Source organism: Macaca nemestrina, chromosome 6 (assembly GCF_043159975.1).
Source record: "Macaca nemestrina isolate mMacNem1 chromosome 6, mMacNem.hap1, whole genome shotgun sequence".
NCBI classification, from domain to species: domain Eukaryota; kingdom Metazoa; phylum Chordata; class Mammalia; order Primates; family Cercopithecidae; genus Macaca; species Macaca nemestrina.
Window position 1 is genome coordinate 9,755,639 of NC_092130.1, and position 21,905 is coordinate 9,777,543.

A 21,905-nucleotide genomic window follows, 5' to 3' on the forward strand; every position below is an offset into this window, starting at 1 on the left:
TTGTATTCATCACATTGAAATTAATATGCTTCATTACCACAAAGACAAGGAGTATGGTTGTAATATTTTCTCAAAACTTTTAATTGAACAGAGCATGGGAGGGGGGAAAGCGAAAATGGAAACCACCAAGCTCGGATGTTGTTTTTCACTTTCTCAAAATGTGTGCTGTCTGTGATCCACTCATCTCATTAGTGTTAATTATGACCTAAAATAAAATGGCATTTAACACTGTGCTGAGACTTTAATTAAAGCCAAACCTTCATACCCAGGAACTCTCCGAAGTCCAAGATAGTTACTCTAAAATGGTATAAGCTTCTGCTGAGCCAGCGGTATCCACACACTCACTCCATCCCCTGCTGCTGGAAGCCCGATACTTCAATCCATCCACCATCCATCCATCCTTTCAACAAATTAATTTAAGGTAGTTCTGGGGAAAGAAAATGAATATTTATTAAATATCACTCTATTACTTTAAATGCATTCTTTGTAACCTAATGTAGCACCAAGGACCTAGGAATATTCAAGTAAGGATAGTGAGTAGTAGTGTATGCATTATCTCATTTAATCTTCAAAAGAGTCTCATGAAGTAAGGACAAATTATTCTATCTATTTTACAAGAGGTGAAACTGAGGTCCAGAGAGGTTTGAAACCTTGCCCTAAATCATATTCATGGCATGTTTTCCTGCTTTACACTGCTGAGCTAGAAAGAGTAATCTGAATTATCTAAATGTATTCATTCGTTCATTCATTCATTCATTCATTCATTCATTCGAGATCGCCCACTATGTGTCAGATCTATGCTAGGGGCTAGAGAGACCCCAGTCCCTTTATTCACATGTTTGGTGAAGCGGGCCAACAATCGGTAGAGATGACAAGACTGTGATGAGAAAGAGAAGCAGGAGGGCTGTGGGGCTAGGATGCAGGGACAACCAGCCCAGCCTGGGAATCCAGGAAGGGTTCCCCAAGAAGGTAAGACTAGTGGAACAATTTTATCCATAATTCCTACAGAAGGACCCACCCAGAGGGTGGCCTAGTGATTCTTTCAGAGATTATGGCAACCCCAAAACCAGCTTCCCAGAAGCAAGCATGGTACAGGGCCCATCCAGCCAGACTGCAGATAGCCTGCGCCTGGGAACCACCTCCAGAAAGCATGCGAATGACTGACCCCAGTCATCTGGACTTCCTGGCATCAGAATCTGTGGATAATACTGAAACATTAGTGTCTCAAACAGATTAGGCATTAGTAACGAGTGGCACACCTCTCCTCCCACATCATGGGTTCCCAACTCTTGTCTGGTTTCTGAGTTCTGGAACCTGAGCCAACCATGACAGCTGCACTGGGTTCCTCCCCTGTATGCCAATCTCTTTATTTGAAGGAAAAGTAAATGCAAGAGAGAAATTACTGATCTGGTCAATAATTTAGAGATTTCTAGGGCTGACATGGTGCTGGAACAACCAACCTGCTCATCGACAGGGGAGGAGGCTGTGGCCCAGACCAGGCAAGCCACCTGTCCTGTGTCATACAGCAGAACCAGCCCAGGACTCCTGACTCTAGTCTGGTGGTAATTCCTTTGTCCTAGCAGGGACCGGTGGAGAACCTTTTAGGAGAGGTCGGGATGCTGAAGAAAATGATTCTTGCCCATAGATTAGCTCCCTGTTTACCAAACTTTGCCTCCCCTCCTTACCTGCCCTCCCTGGCCAGGAGCCTGGCTGCACAGCTACTCTTTCTGCCTGTGACTTGCACATCAGCTCAATACTTAACCTCTTAGAGAGTTCTCCTTTCAAGCTTCATCCTCAGGGAAAAGGGACGCAGTTTCAAGGAAAAGTGCATATTGCATTTCTGCAGCCCCACATCTACTACCTGTGATTTCCTGTAGGGATAAAACCTGTGAATCAGTGGCCAGTGTGATCCTTGGATAATCCCTCAGTCACTGTGATTGGTTTGGGGATGGACATATGAGCCCATTGGAGCCAATAAGATTCTGTAAAATGTTGAAGTTCAGTTACATGAGCCAATAAATTCCCTTTTGTTTAAGTGATTCTGGGTTGGCTTTCCTGGTACTTGCAACCTAAAGAGTCCTGAATGATGAAGTAATAAAAACAGTAACTCGAGTAATATTAATTGGCTGCTTGTCTGGGCTAGGTACTGTGTCAAGTTCTTCCATTTGTGAACTTATTTGGCATTCCCAGCAACTTTATGGGATATTCAATATTGTTGTCCTTACATTGTGCCTAGTGAGGTTAAAATAACTCAGACTGCTGCCAGCATATAAGTGACGAAGCTGGGCTTTGAACCTGAGCAGCCTGGCTCTAGAGCCCATGTTCTCAACCACAATGCAGTACTGCCCCTCGGCACATACTCTTTTCAGCTAGAGCCCCAGGAAGCTTCTCTTCCATTTGCTGGTCTGGTAGAGACACAGTTCCCAACTCAGTCAAATTCTCAAGAAGGACTAGATGAATTTCATTAGGTCTCCATGGAGAAGGCAGTTTGCTTGTGGAAATTCATGCCTCCCAGGGACCTGTCTACCACACTATGCCTGAACTTCTATCATTAGATATGGGTATCTTTGGATTGCTAATAGTAATTACGGTTATAATAATGACAGTTTTTACTTTTTTTTTGAGACAGAGTTTCACTCTTGTTGCCCAGGCCGGAGAGCAATGGCATGATCTCGGCTCACCACAACCTCTGCCTCCTGGGTTCAAGCGATTCTCCTGCCTCAGCCTCCTGAGTAGCAGGGATTACAGGCACCTGTCACCACACCCAGCTTATTTTGTGTTTTTAATAGAGACGAGGTTTCTCCGTGTTGGTCAGGCAGGTCTTGAACTCCTGAACTCACAATCCACCTGCCTTGGCCTCCCAAAGTGCTGGGATTACAGGCGTGAGCCACCGCGCCCGGCTGACGGTTTTCACTTTTTAAGATACCTGTTTCTTACCAGGCCTTTCTTTGAGCACTTTGTATATATTGTCTCATTTACTTCGTAGAGAAGAGGAAAATGAGGCCAACTATCATGTTGGAAGTCATAGAACAATGATGTATTCACTTCCTCAGAGTCTGCTGAAGGACACACCCTGGCTCCTGGCCTCTTGGGCCTGCAGTCTCCTGGAGGGAGAAGTGGGCAGGGGCTCAGTGAGCAGACCACCTGAGGATGGCCAAATGGAATCGCTGCTGCAACTACAGATGCTGGGCCAGAGAGGCGAATCAGGTCCCTTGGTCTGGCAGAGATCAAGAGTGAAAGCACAGATTTCTTAAGAGCCAGCAACTAGCAAAAAGTCCAGATGAAAGTACCCCAAAATGTTAATGCTGGATTTCTTTGCCGTTTGAGTTATTTGAGATACTTATTTTCAGTCTTTCATATCTTTGCTATATTTTATGCAATGAGCTGACTTACCCTTATAATTATAAAGAAAACAAAACAAAACAAAATGACAGCCCATTATGAAAATTATAGTAGGAACCAGTAATAAAAGGAATCAGGCATTCTTGGAGGTTCCTTGGAGTGGCTCCAGGGCCAGGGCAGGAGATGCTCAAAGTGAGCCTAAGCATCTGTTGCTGCCAACAGTGAAGAAGTGCGCGCGCGTGCACACACACACACACACACACGCAAACACACACGAAACCCAAACCCCTCAATGATAGGGACATAGGAGCCAACTGCGAGAGCCCCCAGTAGCCAAAGGTGGAATAATTTGAGCAGCAAAAGAAGTAAAATATGATTGGATTATAACCCAAAGTGTCAACATAAATATCCGTGAGCTCATATTAATATAAACAAATCTCTTACGCAGAATAATTCCCAATAATTCATGAAGATGGTTCACCCTCAAAGAGGGTCTATAACTTTCACTCCTTCAGTGTGAGTTGCACACAGTGACTTCCTTCCAAAGAGCCAAGAGAGGAAGGGAGGAAAATGATTTCACAGCAGAGAAATCTGACAAACACGACCTTAGCCAGGTGATCGAGGTCACCATCAGCAGTGGTAGGTTGTGTTGATAGCATGCGCTCTTCAAATGATGTGATGTGAATGACACTTTACCTCTGTGCTCTTCCTCCCCAAACCCCAGTGCAATCATCAGAAAAGCTTCAGATAAGACCCAGTTGAGGGACATTCTACAGACATCTGCCCAATATCTCCTTAACATTGTCAAGGTCACCAAAACAGGGTCGCCTAAGAAACGGTCACAGCCAAGAGGAGTCTAAGGAGACACGCCTACTAAATGGAATGTGGGATCCTGAACTAGAAAAAGGACTTCAAGTAAAAACTCAGGAAGTCTGAGTTAAGTAGGGACTTGAGCAAATAATAACATTGCAACATTTGTCCATTAGTGGTGACAGTGTTAACCTACGCTGTTACCAACGGGGGTTGCCGGGTGTGCAGGATTTGGGAACTCTTTTACTATCTTTGAAGTTTTTCTGTAACTATAATTTAAAACTATTCTAAAATGAAAAGTTTGTTCTGAAAAAGCTAGATAGGAACAGAGCATGGCAGGAGAAACAGGCATATTACAAAGGCTTGGGATGATCTCTCAGGTCAGCTGAAAAAATGGTTTAACCCCCAGTGACTCTTTGACTTTTTTTCCAGAAAAAAAAATCTAGATTTCTGTAAATAAATCTGTCTGCTGGACTGGAAGGGGACAAGGTTATTGTACCTAACTGGCCTTCCCCAAATCCCACAGGGGCCTCATGGCAGTTAGATTCATTAATTCAGCATTTTCTAATGATTAACACTGATCAATAAGCCACTGGGTCTGTTCTTTAAATCAATTGCCCCATTAATGAGAATGAAAGCACCATTTTATTACCCAAGCCCTGGCCCTTTTGCAGAAAAGGCTTCTGGGGGTTCGGGCTTCCATTCCCCGTGCTGTGTATTAGGTTAATTACTCTCCCACTCAGGTCTTCCAAGCCTGATGCCTGTGACTTGGAACAAAATGAGCTGAAGGGAAAGACTTCTAGAAAAATGGGTTAGAGGCTTTCACCGAGTGAGACACTCAGTTAGTTCAGGAGTCAACTAAATTTTACCAAGGATCTTCTGAGTGCTCGGGCTGCTGCTCAAATGCTACCTCTGTAGAGAGACCTCCCTTTACCACCTTGTCTAAAATATCAATTCCCCCATGCTCTCTTGCCCCTGCTTTAGTTTTCTTTGAAGTGTTTATCACTACTGGATGTTATATTTAACTGTTTGTTTGTCTTTTTGCTTTGCTCCCCACTAAACTGAAAACCTCTTGAGGACACGGTGCCTTGTCTGCCTTGTTCATCCCCAAAATATAGCCAATAGTAGATCTCAATAAATAGTTTTGAATAAAAGAATGCAGAGGGCCGGGCGTGGTGGCTCATGCCTGTAATCCTAGCACTTTGGAAGGCCGAGGCGGGTGGATTACCTGAGCTCAGGAGTTCGAGACCAGCCTGGTCAACACAGTGAAACCCTGTCTTTACTAAATACTCAGGGTACAGAAATGAATGGGACCCAGACTCTACCCTCCCAGATCTTATAGTGCGGTGGGAAGATGAGCACTTGAACAAGGCGGAATTATAATGCAGAGAGGGAAATGCTAGGGAGGGGGCCAGTCATAATTGAAGAGGGTAACTGAGCCTGTTTTGGGAGGTTAGGAAAACCTTCCTAGGAGAAGGGATATCTAAGATGACCTGAAGGTAGAGCAGACATGTGCCGGAAGAAAAGAAGAGAAACAGAGCTGTTCAGGCACAGAGTGCAGGATGTGCAAGAGTGGATGGGGGTGCAGGAAGAGGAGCCCATTGGTCGACATGGCCAGAACAGAGTGTAGGGGGAGTTACAGGATGAAGCTGGAGACATGGGCAGGGCAGATCACAAGGCCTTGGCAGTGTCTGGCTAACACTGAAGATGGGATCCAGGAGGTGGTGGGGACCTGTGGGAGAAAGTGGCATGGTCAAATTTGTCTTAGAAATATGACTTTGTTTGGAGTGTGTGGACAGGATTGGAGGAGAGTACAGACAGGGTTGAAAGAGGGTGTAGATAGGATTGGAGGAGAGTATAGAAAGGGTGGTTGAAGGGAGTGTACACAGGGCTGGAGGAGGTGGCAGGAATGAAGGCACAGGCCAGCTGGGAGCAGTGCAGAGATCTGTGAGACACGATGGTAAAGCTGCTGGGCCATGGTAGGTGGGAAGGAGAAGTGAGAGATGTAGGTGCAGACTCTCAGAGGGCAGGATAAACAGGATTTGATTGATTAGGGGTGGAGGGGAGGAAATGTCAAGATTGACTCCCAGGCCTCTGGTTTGGGGACCAGGATGTAGGTGGGGTCCCGAGTGGGGCAGGACAGACTGTAAGATGACCTAAGGGTGAATTTAGTTATATTTCTCAGGCAAGGTGCCTTTGATGAGAAATCCAGAACATTCTCTTTCTGTTCTAACTCTGGCAGTGCCCAAACTCCTTGTCTTCTGTAGGAGAAACCCTGGATTTGGGCTAAAATCCCCCTTGGCTGGCCTGGTGTAGCTGCTAGGGGAGAGGCAGCTGGGTGGAGACGAAGCCCAGGCACCCTCCTTTCTCCTGCTGAAACCCATCATGCACCAGCTTCAGCACAGTGGGAGAGCAGCCTCTGTCCATGGGACTCCGGCAAGTCCAAGTTGGAATAAGCAAGTGTGGGATGATTTAAAGGCTGGGACTTTAAAGTCAAATACCCCAGAATTTCAGTCTGGCTCAGATATTTAGCAACTGTGTGACCATGGACAAGTCATTCTGAGACTCAGGTCTCAGTCTGCCAAATGGAGCTGACATATTCCCTCGGGAGTTGTTGAGAGGATCAGAACCAACACCTGAGCCAGGATGATCTGAAATACCACATAGTGCTTCTTTCCCCGGTGTCTTCTTCCCTATCCCCTATTCCTGGTTCAAGAAGTGGTGAGATGGCCTCTCCCAGGTGTCCTCAGGGCGGCTTTTAGGCAAATGCCAAGAAAAAGAGAAGAGCAGCCATGAGCCCAGTTTTTGAGTTTTAAGGAAGACTTTGCAACTCCCATTCTTGGCTTTCCAAAGCCCAGTCCTTGAAATGCTCAAGCAATAAGTTGGATCCTTAACCAATAGATCTTGAAGAATATGTGAGGGTGTGTGGGATAGGTTTTTCTCCAGGGAGTAGAGGAAGATTCTCTGGGCTGGAAGGAAAGGAGGATAGACAGAGGAGGAACAAAAGACTCAAATGCTGAGAGTGTTTCTGACTCCACTCTCTCTAGGACCAGGCGAGGGCTTTTGCCCATGATCTCGTGACAACAGAACCTAAGCTTTTAAGTAGGCTTTGAGATTCAGGACAAGTGGGGTTGGTGTCTCTTCCTGGGTGTAGCTTGGGGAGGTGGCAAAGCTTCTGGCTCTCCTCTACTCCAGGACTGTTTGGTGGCAGGAAGGCAGGAAAGGCCCCAGTTCTCAGATTGGAGAGGAGACTCTTCGGGAGATTAGCATCTCCTGGAGAAGGACAAGCAGAGACCTGGGCAGTCTTGGAAAGGCCTTGTGGTTCATCATGGAGGAAATGGGATGCTCTGGTGTATTCAGGGCTGGAGGCAGAAGAAATGTGGTTCCAGCACAGCCTTCAGTGACGGAGAGTCATTCCTCCCCCAGGTAGCTCTTTCCTCACCAGTGCCAGGACACCTTGTAAATTCTCTAGTGGGAAGAGAAGGGAAAGAACACCCTACATAGACTACAAACTCTTTGCACTGGCTGAGCTTACCGCAAATAAACTAAAACTAAAATATCCACGCCCAGCAGAATGAGGACCCAAGAAAAAAGTCAAGTTCAGTTACAGAAAAATAGAAGCTACCTTTCTGCAATACCTGGACTGGATGCCTGAAGTCTGCTACCTACAGTGTGTCTACATTCAGTAAATGCTGGCTATGGTCAGTTGATAGTGGATTGTTGTCTTCCCCTGACTGGAGTGCAGATGGCAAGAAGGAGCCTCCACTGTGTCTACAGCCAGGCCTGGAGACAAGCAGTGACTGCTGCGTTGTGCTCATACCTTGCAAGGAAAGGTCTATGTTGTTTGAGAGGAGAACCAAGAAGTAGAAATTGATGTTGGAAAGATGTGTGAGTTCCTCCCAGGCAGGTTGGGGTCTGATTCCTCTTGCAATCTGTGGCATTCAGCACAGCCTCGATATCCAATATATATTTGTGGGTTCAAAAATGAGCATGTGCTGAATGAATGAACGAGTGGGTAGGTGTGAACCATATGCTTTTATGTTGAATTGCAGTGATGAGAAGGGTATAATATGGGGCTGGGGGAGCAGTAGCCCATGTGTCTTTTTGGCCTCAGCCCCTTTGCTCTCCTGGAGATCAGGCAAGTCCTCTGCTGGGTCAGGAATGCAGCTGCTGAAGGCCCCGGGGGAGGTGCAGAACTCGCATCTAACCTCACTGCTTGTGATCTTAAGACCTCTGCTCCTGTTCACCCAAACAAACCATGGATGGCAGCATCTTTGGGATTCCCCAACTCCTAGAACTGTGGAGATGGCAAGGGTCTCAGATGCCATCTAACATCACTCTCTCATTTTGCAGGCCAGGAAACGTCAGACCTACCTTGGCCAAGGTCAGACAGGAAACTGATGGATGTGACATTCTGAGTCACGCATGTCAATGTACATGCAGAAACACATACCCACGTGTCCCCAAACGCATCGCAGTGGAACACACAGACCCCTGTGTGGGCCCCCCAACATGTGCTTCCCATCATGGATGCCCTCAAATATGGAACTCAAGCCTTACCTATCCTCTCCTTTGAGCTCCAGACTCATGCCGTCAGCCGTCTCCTCAACCTTTCCACCTGGGTGGCTGACAGGGTGCTCAAACATATCAGGTCCCAAACCAAACCCTTGATTTCTGTCTCACCAAATGCCCTTGAACAGATCTTCCAGAAAATGCCCATTCTATGACATCAGCCACCTAGGTGTCATCTGAGAGCGTTCTCCTTCCTCACCCTTCCAGTCCCCAGGGAAATCCTCTGCAGGCCCCGTTGGCTCCATCTCTGATCCCAAACCTCGACTTGTTAATCTCACTGGTTCTTTTGGCACGTGAGCTTTCTCTGTGAACAGTGAGCCCATGCTGGCTCCTGTCCAGGACACACAGCAGTGAAGGCACAAGAGTGGACAAGGACAAGTCTGCTAAGCTCTGCTGGGCACAGAAGGAGGGATAGACTGGGCACAGCGAGAGGGTCGGGGAGTCCCACTGGTCAGGAGCCTGGAGCTCCACCTTGGTGGGACTCTGGGGGCCATTTGACAAGAAGAAGGAGGGGACCCATCCCTTTCTTCCCATGTCGCTAGAGGCAGACACTAAGCCCAGGGTTGAAATCCACAAATGGATGAGATAGGAACATGGGACAGGCCTGGAGTCCTGGTCTCCCCTCACCCTAGCTCTTCAGCTGCCACCCAGCTAGTCGGGGAAGGACATAGGAACAAATATCATTAGCTGGGTGTCTCCTGGCAGAAACCATAAATCACAAAAAGTGTTATGCTCCAAACCCAGACTGGCACCGCACTGTGATTTACTTTAAGTAGACAAATGAATGTTTTTTATAAAAATCATTCTCCTTTAAATATTAAGGGGGAAAAGTTTTCCATTTTCTTTGGTATGGCTTTTATTATATCTTGAGGGCAAAGACTTCCAATTTCAAAATAGAAATCAATGAGAAACATGATTGAATTTAGGAAACATGGTTTTACAGCCAAGAGTTTTGGGCTGTGCCAGAAGTTCTGAAGGCTATAACTATATCTATAATTCATACTAATATTTTGACGATTTGAAAAGCAGCTGGGTCTTAGTTTCCTGAGAAGCTAACTTCAAGTTGGTAATGTCCTATGTTCTTTGGGAGCCAGAGATACCTTTAGACGAGCTTATTTCCTTGCATCTTTCTTCATGCTCCTCCCACCTCTGTGGGCCATGGGAACGGTTAGATGGGCTAATGTGCCTAAGAAAATAGGCCAGAATAAGCAATAAATGGCAGCTCTTATGATCATTCTACTCCTGGAAGGAGCTCAAAGGGGCCAGGAAAAAATTCAGGGGCCTATCAGGAGATGAACGGTGGAGATCTGAGGACACAGAAGCAGTTCTGTTAAAAATAATGCCAAAAACTGAAATTACTTTTGCACCCACCTAATAATAGTCAAAGGTCTCATCTCAGTTAGGGCTCTGCAAGAAGATGAAAACACAGGACAAAAAAGCAAGGAGTCTTGTTCCAAGCCTGGTTCCAGATAAAAAGCAGAGTATTACTGAGCTGTGCATGTTAACTCCTCACTGCCTCCGCAAATTTTTAAGATTTTGGATCTGCAAGATTCTGGGAAGTCTTCAGGAGAGATCTCTCTATAGAAAGAAGGAGAAAGGGAGAAAGGAAGGAGAGACTCTGCCAAAAAGTGTTAATGATGCTTCTCTCCATGTGGTAGGAATTCAGGCGATGTGGTTTTTCTTCTTTCTAGTCGCTGTATTTCTCAAATTTTCCATAGCATACATATATTGCATTTATAATAAAGGCCAAGATTCCTGCACTGTCGTCCCTCTGAAGTATCCTAATTTGGGTGTCCCTCTGTTTCTTGTGGGGATCCTGACACCCACCCACCATGAATGGAAGGTAATTGTGACTGTGAAGAGAGCAAAGCAAAATGATACTGTGAAGTCCTAGTGAGAGGCGACTGCTTTCCAAAGGCTCTTAGGACAATGCCCACCTACTTTGGGTTAAAAAAAAAAGTGATTAGAGAAGACTAGCTCATATTAGACAAGCATTAAAGTCACGCAGGCAAGAAGTACCACTTGGTCCTCGAGCAGTCAGGACTGAGAGGCTAGGAAAGGAGTCCCTCAGTGCCTGTCTCAATGCTTTTGATGCTGGGCCCGGGGACCACCGAAATAAGCTCACAAACCAGAGGCCCCATGACTTTGGAAACATCGACTTGGATGGCTGCTTGAGATCTGTCAGCTGTGAGGCTGTCTCAGTTTCTAGGCTCCCAAACCCCCAACAGGAGCCTGAGAATGGTTATATGTTCAGACCCATCGTAGAAAACATGGCTGTCTTGGGAATTTGGAACTGGTGCAGTCTTTGCAGTGACCGTCTCAAATGCAAATCTGGTGGAGTCACTTGGCTCCACTGATTTCTTCTTCCATTCTCTTGCTCACTCACCAAGTATGTCTCATGCTTCTGCTGTGGCCTGGATGCTGTGCTAGACTCTGCAGCTTCAGTGGTTCACAGGACAGACCCTTCCTCTGCAGCCCACTACCGGCAGGAAGGGCAGGTCTGTACACACGATGAGATCTGTGTGATCCTCCCCTCTCCCTCTGCGTCCAAAACTCATCTGCCATCTCTAGGAAAAGCGATCTCTATGAGCTGTAGTTTGAATACTTGTCCCCTCAAAAACTCACGTTGAAACTCAATCTCCAATGTGGCAGTATTGTGAGGTAGAACCTTTATGAGGTAAATCTATTCATGGGTTAATGATTTAATGGATTATTTGTGGAGTGGGACTGGTGGCTTTTTAGGAGAAATCTGAGCTAGCACACTCAGCCCCCTCACCATATGATGCCCTATGCTGCTTTGGGACTATGCAGAGAGTACCTGCCCCCAGCAAGAAGGGCTCACCAGATGTGCTGCCTCAACCTGGGACTTCCAAGCCTCCATAACCATAAGAAATAAATTCCTTTTCTTTATAAATTGCCTAGTTTCAGGTGTTCTAAGCAACAGAAAAGGGACTGAGACACTATGTAACATCCTATTCTCTTTTACTTCTTTGGTGGAATCCCCCGTGCTATTCTTTTTGGTCTTTGTGCATTTGCTTATACTGATCCCTCTGCCTGCAATGCCTTTCCTTTAGGTTCAACTGAGGTGATACCTCCTCCCTCTAGGTCCCTGCTTAGATAACTCTTAGAGAGCCTTGTGAGGACTGTATCCCAGCAGGTATCACATCTGTGTCCCTGTCTGTGTCCTGCCCTGGGTTTTGAATGTTTTGAGGCCATAGCCTGGGTATTATATTCATTTCTCAGCATGCCTGGAGTCCAGCAGCAGGTCTGGCATGGGTTGTTGTGCAGTCAAGATTTGCTGAGTGGCTGAGTGACTGTGAGGACGTCCAGTGCTGTGCAGCCTGGTGGGAAGGTCATCTGATTGCACCAGTCTGCAGGTACACATGTGTACTCTTACAGCAGCTTGTTTTGACTAGCTCCAAAGTCTGTCTCACTCTTTTTAACCAAAAACTTACCCCCAACAGTTGGAGATCTTAGGGGATGGGATAGGTTATTTCTGTAGGAGCTGGGGAAGTGTGAGGGACCTAGAATGATGTGGGGAAGCTGTCCATCCTCAGGAAAGGGTTAATCTCAAGGGCTGTCAGGGGCATTTGACATGGAGCCACAGAGCTGGAGGGCCCATAGAGGCCCATCAAGCCAACCAGCACCTTCCAGATGGAAACTGAGGCCTAAGCCAAGGTAGTGGTGGGTGCCTGCCCTAAGGAGTGGGTGACAGAGCTGGGACTCGAAACCAGAGCTCTTGGCCCCCTCTCCACCCCCATTTCCCAGGACTTGGAAGCCCTGAGTCGGGGCCTCCACTCATATTCGAAAGACTTACTGAGTTGGCTGGGCACGGTGGCTCACACCTGTAATCCCAAGACTTTGGGAGGTTGATGGCGCAGATCACCTGAGGTCAGGAGTTCAAGACCAGCGTGGCCAACATGGTGAAACCCCATCTCTACTAAAAATACAAAAATTAGCCAGGCATGGTGGCTCATGCCTGTAGTTCCAGCTACTCAGGAGGCTGAGGTAGGAGAACTGCTTGAACCTGGGAGGTGGAAGTTGCAGTGAACTGAGATCATGCCACTGTACTCCAGCCTAGGTGACAGAGTGAGGCTCAGTCTCCAAAAAAAAAAAAAAAAAGAAAAGAAAAGAGAGACTTACTGAGTCATGTCTGTGCACATGGACAGCCAGAGTGAAGCTGATGTTCTAAGCATGGGGACAGAAATAGGGGTGGGCATGGGTGAGGGCCACAGCGGGAGCCAAGGGCCTTGCTGACCTGTGGCTCCCTCCCGTGTGCGTTGTTAAAGGGACAGTGGGAAGCAGCCATGCAGTCGTTAGGATGATGCTCCACAGTCCTGCTTGAACTCTACTGGCTACTCGAGGTAGAAGGTGGAGGAAAATGTCTATGAGATGGTGACTGTGCTGGACGGTCCCCATTTGCCCCTCCACGTCCACTCTGCTCTCTGCCCCTGGAAGCTCATCTGCATGGATGGCATCTCCCAGGCTCCCACGACCTCTAGCTTCTAACAGGATGCAGCTGGTGGGAAGTTGTGGGTGCTCACAGGGTCTTTATTGTCCAGCTCTTTCCTGTTGAGTTGGGGACTGACAGCAGCAGCCGAGGCTCACGCTGGGTGGCCCTGACCTACAGCACAGGTCTCTCTGGGTTCTGTCCTTCAGGCTCAGGGATGGTAGTAGCTTCCTGCTGCTAGTTCTGGGGCATTTTACACTCTCTCGTCTTTCTCTTAACCCCTCCCACACTTCTATAAACAGCCTTCATAAAACTCCCTGCAGATGTAGGCCTGGGATTGTCACAAGGACTTAAAATTGCAATTAATTCTTGTGTGTTTCTTGCACACTTGGTGTGTGCACTGAGCCTCATTCTGGGAAAACTGAGAGGAAGCTGTTCACAGGGCCCATATAGGCACTCCATCAACTGAAGCTTTGCCTATTATTAGAACAGTGTTCTCAGTGACTTGGAGCACTTAGAGGTCACATCCTCCCTGGCCCTGTCCCTCAGAGTCATGCTACTCTCGCCGCTTGGAGAAGGCAGGTTGGCAAGAGGTCAGAATTCTGACCCTTGGAGTACAAGGAAGGTCAGTACCCAGCCTGTTTTGCCCTCTCTTCCTCTCTCCCACCTCAACCTCATACCAGCCCTTTGGGGCCCAAGGCCTTTCCAGGGCTGTTGGAAAGCTTTCTCCTATGCACAGATTTTTCTAATTTCTTGCCAGGTGGCCGAACCATTGGTCAATGAGCAAGATGACTGATTGGTTTGAGAGAGGCTGGCTTCTCGAATAGGATTTCCCCCCACAGCAGGAACATGGTAATTAAACTTTGCTATGGTTGGGGGAACAAAGTTTCCCCAAGCAGAATGTCAATTCTCAGACCACGGTGTAAGTCAGAAGTGGAGTGGAAACAGGGTTATGGTCCTAGCACTGAAAGCCATTTCTCCTCTGCTCTGACACACCAAGGAGAGGCAAGAGCAGACTGAACCACCTGAAACTGGGAAAGAAGTCAGCTTTGCAGATCTCAATAAACTCCAAATGCCTCGCAACACATCGAGGACCTGCCTTGGTGAAGGTGGGCCTAGAAATTGCTATTGGCCAACTGTGGCTGGAACCACATCATACTCTTTGGTCTTGGTTTGATGCATGTGAATTTAACCAGAGCAAAATGGGATCTGGAGAGAAACTGAGCTTTGCCAGCTAAAGCAATTCTCCAGAGTGAATTATGCCTTCCCTGGCCTTGACTTCCACGTGTCTCCTCTAGGTAAGCATCTCACTGGGCCGAGTGTGACCTGCATATTAACATACATTGAAAATCTGTCATTTTTACGCAACATGGCCCTGAATGCACTCTGACTTCCTCATCTAATGCACAACTAAAGAAGGAGAAATTTCTCCCAACAAATTGGGAAAAATATTAGTTTTTTTGGATGTATTTTGAGTTGGCATATTTACATGCATTTTAAGAATGACTTAAGATATTTTGAAGAAAACTTTGAGTATACCCAATTTTTATCTTTTGTGCTGACTCCGGAGGCACTTAAGTCATTATTTTATAATATGTTTTATCCAGCCAACTTACAGATCCTTATTTTTATAAGTGGTAATGATGCAAACTTGATTCTGGCTCATTTTTGAATTGTTCTGAATTTAAGATTGGCAAGCTCCAAAATAATGGTTTTATGATACACCTTATAAATACAGTTCAGAACCAGGTACTGTTAACAGTCTTACGTTAGCTTAACATTATCTTACTGTATTCCAAAAGCATAAAGAAAATTTCTGTTCACACCATTAACCAGATGATGTGAATGCGAGTCATGTACCTAAGTGTGAAACTACTGACTGCAAGCATACTCTGGAAATTAGTTAACACTGTAATTTTTGCCAACAAATGGCTAACCTAATTTACCCACAGGTAGATTTGAGCTGTATCCAGATGCTTGATATGCAGGTAAATCACAGGTAATATCTGCATAGGAAAGAGTAATGAACAAATCCAACAGTAGCTGGAACGAATACTTTGCTTTAAGTAATATCTTTTCCCCTCATTAAATACATTAATATTCATGGGTAAATGATTATCTATATGCATTTCCTACTGTCATCACCCAGATTCAGCCAATGCTCCCCCTTTTAAAATGGATACCCAGTATCACAGTACAACACAATTTTATTGTGACTAGAATAGTACATATAATGTATGGATTTATTACCTCTTTGTGGACATGACTAGATTGTGAGCTCCTTTGGGGCTTTGGTTGCATTTTACCCTTTGGAGCACCCCCCATGGCCCTGAAGCACAGTGCCGGCACAGAGTAGGTGCTCAGCAATGCTCAGTATGTGGAAAACGGGTGCCTGGGTCAATGGCATGGATCCTCCACAGCAGAAGAGCTCAGAAAAGGCAGCTCACAGTGGCTGCAGGGACCAGGGCAGCCTTCTCCAAGAAGGTGGGACAAAGCTGAGCCCCAGAGAAGGGCAAGGCTTGGCACTGGTGAATGCAGTGCAGAGGATGCTTCAGAATGAGAGGAGGGATTGACAGACTTGGGCACTGGTGCAGAGGTTGGAAAGTGAAAAGGATGGTGTGACCTTTGTAGAAGATGAATTGCCAGATGAAGGGGACCACTGTGGGCTTGTCAGATTAGCACCCTGCTTTCTAGGAAATGTCTTCTCCCGATTCAAATGATTTTAGTGAAAATTTCAATATTCCTGCAATATGAGCTCCTCCTGGCCAGCAGATGCTTGGTTCAGGGTGGGAGTGGAAGGCTGGAGCTAAGGGCATCAATTCACCCTCTTCTGGGAGGCCAGGCTTCTGGTATATACCTGGAGTTACTGGTGGCCACATTCTGCCATGGATATTGGAAAAAGGACAGCATGTCTACAGGTAAAGGGAAACAAGCAGAGATGAGAGAGAGAGAAACAGAGAGAGAGAGAGAGAGAGAGAGGGAGACTGAGCTTCCTGAATGCTGTGCCACTCCAGGCCCTGGTTCCATGTGAGGCCCTCTTGCCATCCTCCATCAGAATGCCTCTGAGAAGTCCCTCTTTTTGGCTTAAGATAAGTAGAGCTGGTTTCTGTTACTTGGCACTAAATTAGAGATTTTTACATTCATTTGTAGCCTGAAGCTGGATTGGGCAGAGAGGGCATCACAAATTATTGCCCAAAACCAAGTCTCAACTCCAGAAGTAGCCTCACAGATGCATATTTGATGATGATGATGATGATGATGAAGAGTGAGGAGAAGGAAGCAAAGGAGAAGCTATGTTCATGATGCCACTTTCTGCTCTTTCCAAGGACACTGAGCTGATCACCACTTGGCAGCAACAATGCTTGCTGAAGCCTCAGTCCAGCCAGGTGGAGAGTTTTCCCAATTCCTTATGGACACACGGCAAGATGCAAAATTCCAAGTCCAGAAACTGTGACAGATGCCATCCCTCTAGGCTCATATTGAAATAAATGGGGTTCATAGCTGGGCTGACTTTTCTCCAATTGCTGTCTGCATGCCCAGCAGTCTGGTCCCCTACTCCTTTCCCTTGGTGTGGGTGGATGCAGGCCTAGACCTTCACTCCTTCCCCTGACTCAGCTGTGTGCTCTCTCACCCCAAACAAGAAAAAAGAAGAGCGAAAATCTGGGCCTAATGACTTTCAGAATCAACCTAAATGTCTGTCAGCTCCAGGAAGGCAGGAAGTGTGCCTTTGTTTTTTTGTTGGTTTTGCAGGGTAAAGGTGGGGGATGCACCCAGGGTTTGCTGAACCACTCAGACCTCAGGTTTTCCCATCTGTAAAATGGGACAGCAGTGCCTGTCTTTCTACAGGGATGTTTTAATGACAAAAACAGAGCTGATGTATATAAAGGCACAAGCATATGCCTGACATGCTATAGGCATGTAAGTAAATGTTAGTCCCATCTCTGTCCCAGCAGGGACCCTAGAGCCTGACATGGAACGTCACTTGAGCAAGCACACATGAAAACCTGTAGTCTTCCACAATCCAGTGCTCACATGAAAACCTGTAGCCTTCCACAATCCAGTGCTCACATGAAAACCTGTAGCCTTCCACAATCCAGTGCTCACATGAAAACCTGTAGCCTTCCACAATCCAGTGCTCACATGAAAACCTGTAGTCTTCCACAATCCAGTGCACACATGAAAACCTGTAGCCTTCCACAATCCAGTGCACACATGAAAACCTGTAGCCTTCCACAATCCAGTGCACACATGAAAACCTGTAGCCTTCCACAATCCAGTGCACACATGAAAACCTGTAGCCTTCCACAATCCAGTGCACACATGAAAACCTGTAGCCTTCCACAATCCAGTGCTCACATGAAAACCTGTAGCCTTCCACAATCCAGTGCTCTACTGTTTACCCTAAGTGAGCAACGCCCCCTTTCCTCTGTTTCTGGCTACCACAGATGAAACCCAATGACTTCAGGTCCCCTTCCCTCCCCTCTTCTCCCCTCTTGTCCCCTTCCCTTCCCTTTCTTTCTTTCTTTCGTTTTTTTTTGAGAAAGAGTCTCAATCTGTTGCCCAGGCTAGAATGCAGTGGTTCAATCTGGGCTCACTGCAACCTCTGCCTCCTGGGCTGAAGCTATCCTCCCACCTCAGCCTCCCGAGTAGCTGAAACTATAAGCATGTGTCATCACACTCGGCTAACTTTTTGTATTTTTAGTAGAGATGGGGCTTTTCCACGTTGCCCAGGCTGGTCTTGAAATCCTGGGCTCAAGCAAATCATTCACCTCAGCCTCCCATTGTGCTGGGGTTACAGGCACTAGCTACACACTGGTCAGCTTCAGGTCTTCTATTCTTGGCCACTAGAAGTTCCTTTCCCTAACCTGGCAACCAGGCACTCATGCTGCACTCTCCTCTTTGTCTTCCTCTCTCTGTTTCCCCCTCCCCCACAGCCAGCCAGCTCCTTCATCGCTCACCCTGACAGCCACAAACGCCTATTTATTTGCCGAGTAACTTCCTTGTGGTTTAATATCCCCTTGAATTACTGTACAATCTCTTTCAAGTTATATTTGATTATTTTTCACATTTAAAAACATGAACACAATTACCCAACAGTGGCACGTGCCCTTACAGTCAGAAATAAAATAGTATTGCAATACGATATATGCATCTTAGACAAGTAGTCAGTCCCTGGAAATTATGTCTCCAGCGTGGAGAGAGATCTGCAGTGATAGGTACCATATAAATGCATATGAGACAATAAATAGTTACAAAGGGAGAGGATGCTGAATAATTAATCCACCCGCCTCTCCAGGAACGTTCTTTATAAATCTGTCCTAGGCATTCATTTGTTTTTTTACGGAAGCAAATATTTAAAAGTAAAGAATAAGTAATGTCCAGGAAGGAGACATAAAAAGAAAACAATCAGCTGCGGGGGTGGCAGTAGAAGATTATAGATGGCAAGGGCTCCAAGATGGCTGCACCGCTGACTGATGGCATTTGCTAAGGAGACGCCCGGGGGACAGGACGGGGTTGTTCACTGTGGAGACAGTCTTGGCTTGAGGTCAGATCTAAGCATTAGGCATTCATGCTGGGTTAATGCCATAGACTTCTTATTAGGCCCAAGTCTGTGTGTAGCTGGAGAAGGAAAAACCCATAGGGACACATTTAGAAAGTTCTAGAACCCACCTGCCTTCCCTTGATACAGATGGGACTCTAAGAATCACGGGATAAGAAAAGGATTTAATATGGTCCACTCCAAGCCTCGGCTTTGATTCACATCCCTCCTGCGAGGGGTACCCACTGCTTCCCTTGGTGACTTGTCTAGTTTATCTCTGGGAGCCCTGACTGTTAGAAGGTTCTTCTGATGGAGTCCAGAGTTGTCTCCATGAGATCCATCTTTCCCTAGTTGTCCCCTAAGAGCCAAGAATAGCCCACGCCCTCTGCCCTTCAGAGGCAGAGATCAAGCCCTACTCACCCCTTCTCCGGGCTTTGGGCCTAAATTTCCCCTGATCTGAAATTCCTTTGGGTTTGGAAGCTCCTTATTAGAATATGGTCTTTGTACAGTCATTCATTCCTTAGTGGAAAATAGAGTTGTTATTCTCCTTGTATATTTTAGATCCACATGTTTTATTAGATGCTTTGCAAATATTTCCTCTCATATTGTGGCTTGCCTTTTCCCTTTAATAGTGTCTTTTGGAGCAGAAGTTTAAAATTTTGATGAAATCCAATTTATTAATGGAGAGCTGGTGGGGTATAAAATGCTACATCTACTTTGGAAAATCCTAAGTTTGTAATTTCTTAAAAAGTTAAGGGTTCACCCATCATGTGATCCAGCAATTCCACTCCTAGGTATTTGCCCAAGAGGAATGAAAGCATTTCCACATACAGATTTGTACATGAATAGCATAGTAGCTTTATTAGTAATAGTCAAAAGTTGGAATTGTCTATAAATAGGTGAATGAATAAGCCTACTGTGGAATATCCATACAAAGAAATACTACAATACTACTTAGCAATAAAAAGGAACGAAGTATTCAGTTATACAACGTGAATGAGTCCCAAAATAATGCAGAATAAAAGAAGACAGACAAGAATGCATACCACATGGCTGATTTAGATAAAACTCTAGAAAATGTATACTACTCTGCAGTGACAGGAAGCAGATCAGTGTTACCTGAGGTGGGGGATGGCGGGGTGGGTGGGATGGAAGGTGGGATTAAAAAGGACATGAAGAAATTTTGGGGGATGATAGTTATATTCATATATTGATTGTGGCGATTTCATAGGTGTAGCCATATGTCCAGACTAATAAAATCAGATATGTTAAATATGCACAATGTTTTTTATTTCAATTATATTTCAATATATCTGATTTTTTTTATAAAAAGGAATTTGAATATTATTGAATTTGACATTAAAGGGTATCTAATCTATAACCCTTAGCAATATTTCTTAAAATTCCCTTTTGTCTCCCCTCTGATATTCTTCCTTCTCCCAACTGCACAGGAGCCGCTCATGCTGTGAATCACAAGAGGGCTCCCCAGGGCACCCCTCCTTTGGGACTTTTCTGGCTCTCTTTCCTGGTTCTCTTTCCCTTACTTACCCCCAACTTCTTTTTATTATGAAGAACAATTGAGCCTCTCTGGCTTGTTTTCCAATCTTCTTTCACTCCACCTGTCCCTTACCTGACCTTTTTATGGCAAAGAAAAGACAAGATGTCACCTTGCCTCCCTCCTGCCTCACTTCCTGTTTCTCTGCCACATTAAAAAACCTGAGTACCTGCTTGGTTACAACAGGATTGTACCAGAATGGAGAGGCTGGGTGGTGAACAGGTCAGTGCTCCTCCTAATCTAAAAAATGCCTTTGTGTGAGTTAGAAAATGATGCTCAGGCTGAGTGGATGAATTTGAAAACTACTTCCCACTGGACAGATCCAGACTTGTAAGCACTGGATTTGGGGAATAGATGAATCAATATCTGAATTAAAAGACGCTTCCTCTCTCTGGGTAGAGACAGAGCCTGCACCAGGATGCATGGCTTGGGGAGCAGAGCATGGCTGGATTTCAGCTCCCACTCACTCCTTCATCAAGAGCCTTTGTTCAGTGCATAAACTAAACAATGGACCATGGATGCCATGGAACAAAAGTCTGGATGACAAGCAAAATAAAATATTCTTAAGAAGAGAGTAAAGTTGAGAAAACCACTTGATAGTAAATCTTGTTCCCATATCTATTTTTATTTTCATTTTGCATAAAATGAGTTTATTCATTCAACCATTGAGAGCTGTTTAAATTGATTCCAGTTTTTGCTGTTGAAATCATACTGCAACAAATGTTTTTGCATTTATCTCTTAAAAAATGTGTTCAACAAGAATTTTTTAGGGTCAGTACTTAATAGTGCATTATTAGGCCATTTTTGGGTCATATTTAACTTTTCTAGGCATTTCCAAACTATTTACAAAGTAGATATACCAATTTTCTTTTCCACCAGTAATGTGTAAGAGTTCCTGTTGCTCCATATTTTCATCAATTCTTTATTAAATTTCTTAATTCTTGTCAACATGCTGGTTATGAAATTATAGCTCACTGTGTTCTTTCTTGATTAATAAACTTTATTTTTTAGAGTAGTTTTAGGCTCACAGCAAAATTGAGTAGGAAGTAGAAGAGTTCCCATATACTCCCTACTCCCACACATGCACAGCTTCTCCCACCATCAACATCCTGCACCAGGATGAAGCATTTGTAACAACTGATGAATCTATAATGACACATCACTATCACCCAGTGTCCATAGTTTACATTAGGGTTCACTCCTGGTACACTCTATGTGTTTTGACAAATGAATTACGGCATATGTCTACCATTGTAGTAGCAAACAGAACTGTTTCACTGCTCTAAAAATCCTTTGTGCTCCACCTAGTCATCCCTTCCTCCCCACAAACCCTGGAAACCAGCAATCTTTTTCCTGTTCCCATAGTTTTGCTTTTTTCCACAATGTTACGTGGTTGGAACCATGATTGGCTTTTTTCACTTAGTAATGTGCATTTATGGTTCCTTCATGCCTTCTACTGGCTTGATAGCTCATTTCTTTTTAGTCTTGAGTAATATTCTACTGCCAGGATGCACCAGCATTTATTTATCCGTTTGTTCACTGAAGGACATCTTGGTGGCCTACAAGTTTTGTCAATTATGAATAAAGCTGCTGTAAACATCCACATGCAGGTTTCTGTGTGAACACAAGTTTGTGGT

The 21,905-nt window shown here is 45.4% G+C and overlaps 1 protein-coding gene and 1 long non-coding RNA gene across 5 annotated transcripts in view; one reads left to right on the forward strand and one right to left on the reverse strand.

The window, feature by feature from the left end:
- The window catches only part of LOC105480851 (uncharacterized), a 92,235-nt gene extending 75,540 nt beyond the window's left edge, over positions 1-16,695 (forward strand). Inside the window, exon 5 of the long non-coding RNA XR_011624456.1 lies at positions 16,325-16,695. This is a non-coding gene — a long non-coding RNA (uncharacterized lncRNA). The remainder of the gene's footprint in view (positions 1-16,324) is intronic.
- Positions 1-21,905, reverse strand: part of LOC105480853 (potassium voltage-gated channel interacting protein 1) — a 380,729-nt gene that overhangs the window by 63,823 nt on the left and 295,001 nt on the right. The window contains exon 2 of one of the 4 annotated variants that reach the window (XM_011740049.3): positions 266-427. The exons of the other annotated variants lie outside the window; for them this stretch is intronic. The gene's annotated coding sequence lies outside the window, so the exon portion shown is untranslated. The remainder of the gene's footprint in view (positions 1-265; positions 428-21,905) is intronic. 4 annotated transcript variants of the gene reach the window in all.